Here is a 10,844-nt window from a genome sequence, read left to right as displayed (position 1 = left end):
TTGTAATTTTCAAATCAAAGACGTGAATGATCCAGCAAAGACTCGCATTACAAGGCAGGAGCTCACGATACTGTTTAACATTGGGACATAAGATGTTGTTAAGGGGGTTGGTCATCATCCTCTCCCATTATTCAATACACAACATAAGTCCACACATCTTCATGCTTGGAAAGCAGCATTTTTATTATTTTTCTGCCCGTGTATCACATTTGCCAGTGATTGGGACGCTTCCTTTCCAGCCAATGATTACAAATTGCTATGACGGATTAAACGGGCATTGCTCTCTGCCACAGTGACCACAGTTGCCAGATTAAAACCCAGTTCCACAACCGTATAAAACTTTATGAGTTGACACAACAGGATGAGATTTTTTTTTACTTGTACTTGTCCTGTGCAACAGTTGAGCAGACAGATGAGAACTGAAAGCGTCTTCTGTGGGACATATGTTCCTGTTTCAATAGGGGTTTTGAGTCTTTTAACACACCAGGAGTATTTTTGAAAAGTCTTAAAGGGGGCGGGGCCTGTCCACACACGCACTCAAATGTTGCAAACAAACCTGTCGGCTCCAAAATTGTTCACATACAAGACATGGCAACATGTACACCATACAACCGATGCTAACGTCTATCTTCTTCGCTGGTATGTGTGCTCAGAAAGGCAGTTTTGTGTTTGAGCGCCCCCAAGTTGTGTTTTACTGTAACTTCAGAAGCTCCAGACACGTGTGCAAAAGCGCCATTCTCATTGGTCGAATAGATTTCGACGCGAGGCGTCAAAAAAAAAAAAAAAGGACCCGAGGCGTTTTTTTTTTTTTGACGCTTTGACGCGTGGGGTTTTTTCGCGTCGGTGTGCACACTCTCATTGGTGCCCTTTGTTTAGTCACGAGGCGTTAAACGTCGGCGAAATTCGTCCCGGTGTGAACGGGCCTTTAAGCAAAGACCAGCGTTCAAAATCTTCTTCAGTTTTTGACAAAAGAAGGATACAGTTTGCTCTGAATAAGTCTTGTGGTTTTTTTTGTCACCTGAACTCCAAGATGTAAAAAGCTGTCATTTGCCACTTTAAAAGGGACATTTTGCGGGGAAGATGCATTGATACGCGAATTAAGCAGGAAAATTTCACTTTTGCTCAAATTAAGTTGATATCCTGACAACTTCCTAAAATCAGACAGCAGACTTAATATCACAGGTACCGACCGGTTGATGTCAGGGACACAGAGAAGTAGGTCATCTGCATACAATGAGACCTTTGCCTCCACACCATATCGATGCACTCCTCTAATGTTCAAGTTATCGCGAATAGCAATAGCCAAGGGTTCTATCGCTAGAGCAATCAAAAGTGGACTTAGAGGACAGCCCTGTCTGGTTGAACGATGCAGTGGAAAGTAGGTGGACTGAGTGCTATTGGTTCTAACAGCAGCCAATGTATTAGCATATAAAAGTTTGATCCAGCATAAGAAGTTATCTCCCAAACCAAATCTCTTGACCGTATGAAATAGATAAGCCCACTCTACTCGATCAAAAGCCTTTTCAGCATCTAAAGATATTATGGCTTCCTGTATATTGCTGTTTAAGTTATTATACATTATATTAAAGAGTCTCCTCAAGTTGGAGAAAGAATTCTATTGCGGGTAAACCCAGTCTGATCAGGGTTGATGATTTTAGGTAAGATTGTTTCCAGGCGGATGGAAAGATTTTTTGATAAGATTTTGAAGTCCACATTTAGCAGGCTTATGGGTCGGTAGGAGGAGCAAGAGAGGGTGTCACGGTGCCTCCGGCTGCTACCCCTCCCCTCCCTGCTCCTTCATTGGAACCAGCTGACCTGCATCATCTCATCACCTGGCAGACCTTCTTAAGGAGATCCATCCCAGCATACTACGCCAGTCCGTTATACTCACTCCAGTGCTTACGTCTGGCCTCAGGTCTACTAACTTCGCTCTAGCAAATTCGAAGCCTTGTACTTACCCTTGTCTCATGCCTTCAGGTCATCTCACCACTGGTCACGCTGGTTCCTCGCCTCGTTCCTGTTTCGCCGTCCTTGGCTCTACCTCTCGCTCCAAGCTGTGCTCGCCGTCCTCGGCGCTTCACCTTGTCACAGGCTGTTTACGCCGTCCTCGGCTCCACCACTCGCTCCAGACTGTGCTCGCCGTTCCCGGCGCTCCACCTCGTCACAGGCTGTGTACGCCGCCTGCAGGTCTCCTTCGCCCCTTGCCTGTTCCTCAACGCCCCTGGTCTCACCTAGCTATGGACTTCGTCACTGGGTTGCCGGCCTCTCAGGGACACACCATCATCCTCACCGTTATCGACCGTTTTTCCAAGGCCGCCCATTTCATTCCCCTTCCTAAGCTGCCCACTGCCACCGAAATGGTGGTCATTCTGGTTAGAGAGGTTTTCAAACACCACGGCATTCCCAGTGACATCGTCTCTGATCGCGGACCCCAGTTTATTTCCCAGGTCTGGCGGGCTTTCTGCTCTGCTCTGGGTGCCACGGTTAGCCTTACGTCCGGTCACCATCCTCAATCCAACGGACAGGCGGAGCGTGCCAACCAAGAGCTCGAGGCTGCTCTTCGTTGTTTGGCCGCCCAGAACCCTTCCAACTGGTCATCCTTTCTCGTATGGATCGAATACGCCCACAACAGTCACCCGTCCTCTGCAACCGGTATGTCCCCGTTTGAAGCCTCCCTCGGATACTCTCCACCCTTATTTCCTTCTCAGGAGCTGGATTTGGCGGTTCCCTCTGTCCAGCATCACCTCCGGCGCGTCCAGCGCGTTTGGACTCAGGCTAAGGCTGCCCTCCTCCGCACCAAAGAGAGGAACTGCCTTTTCGCTAATCGCCACAGGGTGGAGAGTCCCCCCTATCAGCCTGGACAGCGGGTTTGGCTCTCTTCTCGGGACATACCCCTCCAAGCCACTTCCCGCAAGCTAGCGCCACGCTACATTGGACCATACCCCATCGAGAGGGTCATTAACCCCTCCTGTGTGTGGCTGCAGCTCCCTGCAGCGCTTAAGTTACACCCCACTTTTCATGTCTCACAGCTTAAGCCCGTCCAGGAGAGTCCATTGTGCCCGCCGTCCGCTTCCCCACCGCCCGCCCGGGTTATCGACGGCGCGCCTGCTTACACCGCCAGCAAGGTGTTGGATGTCCGTCGCCGGGGGCGCGGGTTCCAGTTTCTGGTGGACTGGGAGGGTTACGGTCCGGAGGAGCGCTCGTGGATCTCCCGCTCCCTCATTCTGGACCAGACCCTCATAGACGATTTCTATCGGGCCCACCCGGATCGTCGTCCCGGACCGCTTGGAGGCGGTCGTTGAGGGGGGGGTACTGTCACGGTGCCTCCGGCTGCTACCCCTCCCCTCCCTGCTCCTTCATTGGAACCAGCTGACCTGCATCATCTCATCACCTGGCAGACCTTCTTAAGGAGATCCATCCCAGCATACTACGCCAGTCCGTTATACTTACTCCGGTGCTTACGTCTGGCCTCAGGTCTACTAACTTCGCTTTAGCAAATTCGAAGCCTTGTACTTACCCTTGTCTCATGCCTTCAGGTCATCTCACCACTGGTCACGCTGGTTCCTCGCCTCGTTCCTGTTTCGCCGTCCTTGGCTCCACCTCTCGCTCCAGACTGTGCTCGCCGTCCCCGGCGCTCCACCTCGTCACAGGCTGTGCTCGCCGTCCTCGGCGCTTCACCTTGTCACAGGCTGTCTACGCCGTCCTCGGCTCCACCATTCGCTCCAGACTGTGCTCGCCGTCCCTGGCGCTCCACCTCGTCACAGGCTGTGTACGCCGTCTTCGACGCTCCACCTTCATCACTGACTGTCTACGCCGTCCTCGGCGCTCCTCTTCGTCCACGACTCTCATCCCCTCTCAGATTAAAACTTCTGACTCTGCCTCGTCTCCTAAGTTTCTTCCGGGTTCCAGCATCTGGGTCTCCTTAGAGTTCGATCATGACAGAACGGACTGGCCAATACCCAGACCCAGCTGACCCGGAAGGACTCCGTCTGGCCGTCACCCACCAAGGCGTCGCTCTAGGGCGACAAGCGGAATCCTTAAATCAGATGGCGGTCGCCCAGCAGGACCTTTCTCGTCGTTTGGACAGTATCGGTCAGACTCTGATGGAGCTAACTAGCCAAAGACCCCCGACCGTCACTGCCGGCAACACGGTGGCCGCCGCCGCTAGTCCGGTCCCTGCTACGGATAGCAATGCTAACGAAAACATCCGGCTCCTCCCCGAGTGCTTCCTGGGTGACGTAGGAGCTTGCGGAGGTTTCCTCCTCCAATGTCATTTGATTTTTCAACAGGCTCCTCGTCATTACCAGGCAGACAACAGCAAAATCACTCTTATTGTGAATGCTCTTCGAGGCAAGGCGCTTCGATGGGCGCAGGCTTATCTGACTGCTAATCCCATTTATCAAACCTCTTTCGAACGCTTTCTAGGAGAATTTCGACTGGTTTTCGACCAATCCCGCAAGGAGGAGGAGGCTACCTGTCGACTGCTAAACCTAAAACAACACCACAGATCCGTGAGTGACCATCTGATTGATTTTCGGATTCAAGCGGTCGAGGCGGGCTCGCCGGATGTAGCCCTTAAAGGGGTGTTCTATCAATCCCTCAGTGACTCTATCAAGGATCATTTATGCTCTCAGCCAGAAGCCAACTCATTTGAGGAACTCGTGACAGCAGCCTTACGTTCCGACGTTCGCCTATGGGAACGTCAGGCGGAACGCTCCCGCCTAGACAAGGAGACTAATTCTAATTCTCCCTCTTCCTCTCCAGCCGCTAACTTCGTTCATGTCGTCTCCCACGATTCAGTTGGACGCTCTGCAGAGGAGCCCATGCAGATTGGCCATTCTAAGCTTACCCCCGAGGAGCGGCAGAGGCGAAGAGAGGAGGGGACCTGTTTCTACTGTGGCCAAGCCGGTCACCTTGTTCATCAGTGTAAGCTTCGTTTAAACTCCCGAACCCCCCGTTATAAGGCAGGCCACGGGCGGGTCAATCTTCTCTCTCCACCGAGAGACTTTTTCTTTATTTACCTGTTAAGTTTTTCTTCTAGTATTTTTGAAGGTAAAGCCCTTATTGACTCTGGAGCTGAGCAGAGTTTCATTGACTGTCTTGTTTCTGAGCTTAACCTCCCCACAGAACCTTTGGATATCCCTGCTCTGGGCGGCCGGATTGGGTGGTCAGGTCCTCACTCACATAACCCACCGTACTAAGGCCGTTCGTCTCATCACGTCTGGTAATCATCACAAACTCATTCAGTTTTAAATTACCAAAACCCCCCAGTCTCCCATCATTCTAGGGTTTCCCTGGCTTCGCGCTCATAACCCCCAGTTCGATTGGGTTAATCTCCATGTTACCAACTGGAGCACTACCTGCATGGCTAATTGTCTTCGTTCCGCCATACCCTCGGTTTCTCCTTGTTGTGATCCAGATCCTGAGGAGATCGATCTTTCTAAAGTACCTCCGTGCTATCACGATCTTAGGACCGTTTTCAGTAAGACCAGGGCTGGTTCTCTTCCTCCCCACAGGCCGTACGATTGTTCCATCGAACTAGTTAAAGGCGCTACGCTGCCTAAGAGGAGGCTATTTAATTTATCAGGCCCTGAAAAATTGTCCACGGAGAAATATATCCAGGAAGCCCTCTCGGCTGGTCATATTCGCCCCTCATCTTCTCCGGTCGGTGCCGGGTTCGTCTTCATCCAGAAGAAGGACAAAACTTTGCGCCCGTGCATCGATTACCGCGACCTCAATCAAATTACCATTAAGAATAAATATTCCCTTCCGCTCATTGATTCTGCTCTAAATTCTGTTCAAGAAGCTCGGGTTTTTTCCAAGTTGGACCTCCGTAACGCTTATTATTTGGTTCGCATGAAGGAGGGGGACGAGTGGAAAACCGCTTTTAACACCCCACTCGGTCATTTAGAGTACTTAGTGATGCCCTTCGGGCTCACCAACGCCCCTGCCATTTTCCAGAATCTCGTTAATGACGTTCTTCGTGATTTTTTGAACCGCTTCATCTTTGTGTACCTTGACGACATCCTTATTTATTCACGCAATCTGGATGAACACACCCACCATGTCCGTCAGGTTCTCTCACGGCTTTTAGAGAACCGACTGTATGTTAAAGCCGAAAAGTGCGAGTTTCACCTACCCACCATTTCATTTCTAGGTTTCATCATAGATTCAGGAAACATTCGTCCCGATCCAGCCAAAATCACGGCCGTCACCAGTTGGGAACCTCCAACTTCCCGAAAACAGCTTCAAAGGTTCCTCAGCTCCGCGAATTTCTACCGTCGCTTCATACGTAGCTATAGCAGCATAGCCGCCCCGTTGACTCAGCTCACCTCCGTTAATAAACCCTTCATCTGGACCCCCGAAGCTCAATCCGCTTTCACCGAGCTCAAGCGCCTCTTTACTTCCGCTCCCATCCTTATACAGCCTGACCCCCCTCCGGCAGTTCGTCGTCGAGGTCGACGCGTCTGATTCAGGTGTGGGAGCGGTTCTCTCCCAACGAGAGGAAGCCTCAGGAAAGCTAAAACCCTGCGCTTTCTTTTCCAGGAAGCTCTCCGCGGCGTAGAGAAATTATGACGTAGGTAACCGGGAACTCCTCGCCATTAAACTCGCCCTAGAGGAGTGGCGTCACTGGCTCGAGGGGGCTGAGCATCCGTTCATCGTTTGGACGGATCATAAAAACCTCGCCTACCTACGTACGGCCAAACGCCTAAACTCGCGTCAGGCCCGTTGGTGCCTCTTTTTTGATAGGTTCAGGTTCTCGATCACCTACAGACCGGGCAGCAGAAACATTAAGCCTGACGCCCTTTCACGCATATACAGTTCTGAAAGCGATCGGGAGAGCTCCTACATCATCCCCCCCACTTATATCATGGGAAATTTGACGTGGGACATCGAGAGCAGGGTCATCCAAGCCCAGGGAGAGGAACCTGACCATCATCCGGCGCCGCCCGGCACCCTATACGTCCCCTCCTCTCTCCGCTCGGACGTCCTGGTCTGGGGCCATACTTCACGTATGGCTTGTCATGGTGGTATCCATAGGACCCTTAGACTCCTGCAGAGCCATTTTTTCTGGCCCTCCATGAATAGGGACGTTAGGGAATTCGTGGCGGCCTGCGACGTCTGCGCCCGTTCCAAGTCGTCCAACTTGCCGCCTGCAGGTCTCCTTCGCCCCTTGCCTGTTTCTCAACGCCCCTGGTCTCACCTAGCTATGGACTTCATCACTGGGTTGCCGGCCTCTCAGGGACACACCATCATCCTCACCGTTATCGACCGTTTTTCCAAGGCCGCCCATTTCATTCCCCTTCTTAAGCTGCCCACTGCCACCGAAATGGCGGACATTCTGGTTCGAGAGGTTTTCAAACACCACGGCATTCCCAGTGACATCGTCTCTGATCGCGGACCCCAGTTTATTTCCCAGGTCTGGCGGGCTTTCTGCTCTGCTCTGGGTGCCACGGTTAGCCTTACGTCCGGTCACCATCCTCAATCCAACGGACAGACGGAGCGCGCCAACCAAGAGCTCGAGGCTGCTCTTCGTTGTTTGGCCGCCCAGAACCCTTCCAACTGGTCATCCTTTCTCGTATGGATCGAATACGCCCACAACAGTCACCCGTCCTCTGCAACCGGTATGTCCCCGTTTGAAGCCTCCCTCGGATACTCTCCACCCTTATTTCCTTATCAGGAGCTGGATTTGGCGGTTCCCTCTGTCCAGCATCACCTTCGGCGCGTCCAGCGCGTTTGGACTCAGGCTAAGGCTGCCTTGCTTCGTACCAAAGAGAGGAACTGCCTTATCGCTAATCCCCACAGGGTGGAGAGTCCCCCCTATCAGCCTGGACAGCGGGTTTGGCTCTCTTCTCGGGACATACCCCTCCAAGCCACTTCCCGCAAGCTAGCGCCACGCTACATTGGACCATACCCCATCGAGAGGGTCATTAACCCCTCCTGTGTGCGGCTGCGGCTCCCTGCAGCGCTTAAGGTACACCCCACTTTTCATGTCTCACAGCTTAAGCCCGTCCAGGAGAGTCCATTGTGCCCGCCGTCCGCTTCCCCACCGCCCGCCCGGGTCATTGACGGCGCGCCTGCTTACACCGCCAGCAAGGTGTTGGACGTCTGTCGCCGGGGGCGCGGGTTCCAGTTTCTGGTGGACTGGGAGGGTTACGGTCCGGAGGAGCGCTCGTGGATCTCCCGCTCCCTCATTCTGGACCGGACCCTCATAGACTATTTCTATCGGGCCCACCCGGATCGTCGTCCCGGACCGCCTGGAGGCGGTCGTTGAGGGGGGGGGTACTGTCACGGTGCCTCCGGCTGCTACCCCTCCCCTCCCTGCTCCTTCATTGGAACCAGCTGACCTGCATCATCTCATCACCTGGCAGACCTTCTTAAGGAGATCCATCCCAGCATACTACGCCAGTCCGTTATACTCACTCCGGTGCTTACGTCTGGCCTCAGGTCTACTAACTTCGCTCTAGCAAATTCGAAGCCTTGTAATTACCCTTGTCTCATGCCTTCAGGTCATCTCACCACTGGTCACGCTGGTTCCTTGCCTCGTTCCTGTTTCGCCGTCCTTGGCTCTACCTCTCGCTCCAAGCTGTGCTCGCCGTCCTCGGCGCTTCACCTTGTCACAGGCTGTCTACGCCGTCCTCGGGCTCCACCACTCGCTCCAGACTGTGCTCGCCGTCCCCGGCGCTCCACCTCGTCACAGGCTGTGTACGCCGTCCTCGGCGCTCCACCTTCATCACTGACTGTCCATGCCGTCCTCGGCGCTCCTCTTGGTCCACGACTCTCATCCCCTCTCAGATTAAAACTTCTGACTCTGCCTCGTCTCCTGAGTTTCTTCCGGGTTCCAGCATCTGGGTCTCCATAGAGTTTGATCATGACAGAGGGGGTCTTTTTCCTTCTTCAAAATCAGAGAAATAATGGCTTGATTAAGTGTCTGAGGTAGCATCCCCTCAGTTTATGCCTCATTATACATGTCTAATAACAGCGGAGCTAACTAATCCATGAACTTCTGAAGGATAGCCATCAGGGCCTGGACATTTACCTGCTTGGAGAGACAGAATTGCTGTACTAATTTCTGACACTGAAATGGTCCTGAAATGAAATGGCATCTTTCAATGTTGGAAAAAAAAAATAGTCAAGGCCCATCTGTTGGTGTAGCTTCAGGCGTGTATAATGTTTCGTAAAATTCTTTAAAAGTTTGGTTAATCTGAGCAGGCTCTGTAGTAAAACCCCAAGGGGTTTGAATTTTTGAGATTTGCCGCGAGGCTGAAACCTGTCTAATTTGGTGTCCCAAAAGTTTACTTGCTTTATCTCCATGCTCAAAAAACTGGACTGAAGCATTAGCTCAGTAGTACGATATGTCCTCAGGGTGTCAAATTCCGCTTGAAGAGAGACGCTCTTTATAAATATTTGGAGAAGGCACGACTGCATACATAGCATTACAGCTGTAAATATTTGTCTCAAGTCATTCAATAATGTCACGCCACGAATTTTTGTTCTTAGTGAATATAAGAGATTATGCATTCAGAAATGCATTTTGGATCTTAATTTTCTTTACCTATGTCCTCCATCATCAGAAAAACGCCACAAAAACATATGAAAATCAATGTTTTCATGGCTTTGATTGATGTTAAGATAAAATAATGTCTTTCTTGACCTTTATTCTGTATATTATCATCCCCTGTTTTCTTCTGAAGCTGTGTAGTCAGAGGGGAGGGAGGGAGGGGGGGGCACGCTTGCTGACTCACGTTAAAGGATGAAGAGGATGGAGGTGGAGGGAAGAGGAAGGAGAGGGGAGGTTTTTCTTGGTTGCAGCCGAGGAAGAGCTGCAGTAGTTTGCCGGCAGAATACTCATGAGCAGCCCGGGCTGCAACACACTCCCGTCCCAGCTCCGTCTCCTCCCGGGAACCCCCGCGACGATTGTGGACACAAGTTGGCGCATTGCGAATTTACTGCCCCGTGCCTCCGGTCGGACTTTGGCGGGATGCGCGCGCAGTGTCCCCCCGAACAGCACACAAACAAACAAAGCATCACACACGGAATGTAATTTCGATAGGTTATAAAATAAAAAAAAAAAAGAAACATTAAAGGTAAGATCAAAGAGGGGGAAATCCCTAATTCTGGCACGCGCACCAATTAACGCCGCGCAGACAATTGCAGGTGAGATCAGGTTTTCTGTCAAGTTACAGATAAGCCAGGTACCCCAAACCGGAAGTCTTTCATTTTATTTTCAAAATAACACACACCTGCTTGAAATTTTATAAATGAGGTTATCCCAAGGGATGGTAAAGCTCAAGAGCACGTGATTAAACTTTGGAGTAAGGATTTCAGAATGAGCACTTTTAGAGTCTGACTTACGTCAGCCCTTAAACGCCGGAGCGTTGGCGTCAGTGTTGACGTTCATGTGACGACTGTAAACCTTCAATTCTTATGATTATTTTGTTTTTAGTAGATATTTTTAATTTCATTCAAGAGACGTATTTTTTAACATATTTTCTGAGTTTCAGCATAGCAACTTTTCAATTTATTATTTACATAATAAAATTATTATTTTAAAACAAAAAGGGAAAATTTCTCATTCTTTCTTGGACCTGTGATGCTTTCGTTCAGATCTTTTGTTCTTTTTTCATTAAAGGAGTGGTTTTGCTGCAGCATTGTCATAATCACTGACACACACACACACACACCTTGCCATTTGACTTGATTTATTGGTTTATTTTGAACACTGATTGTAGACAGTGCAACAACAAAAATCCCACAGATGTATCAAACTTATTGCAGAAATAATAGTTTATTTCACCCAACTCCACCCAAATCTGAAGCTCTGTCGAGTCCAACCACCTGCT

The sequence above is a fragment of the Oryzias latipes genome, chromosome 23, assembly GCF_002234675.1.
Source record: "Oryzias latipes chromosome 23, ASM223467v1".
NCBI lineage: Eukaryota > Metazoa > Chordata > Actinopteri > Beloniformes > Adrianichthyidae > Oryzias > Oryzias latipes.
The sequence above is the reverse complement of the archived record's forward strand: the minus strand, read 5'-3'. Positions refer to the sequence as shown.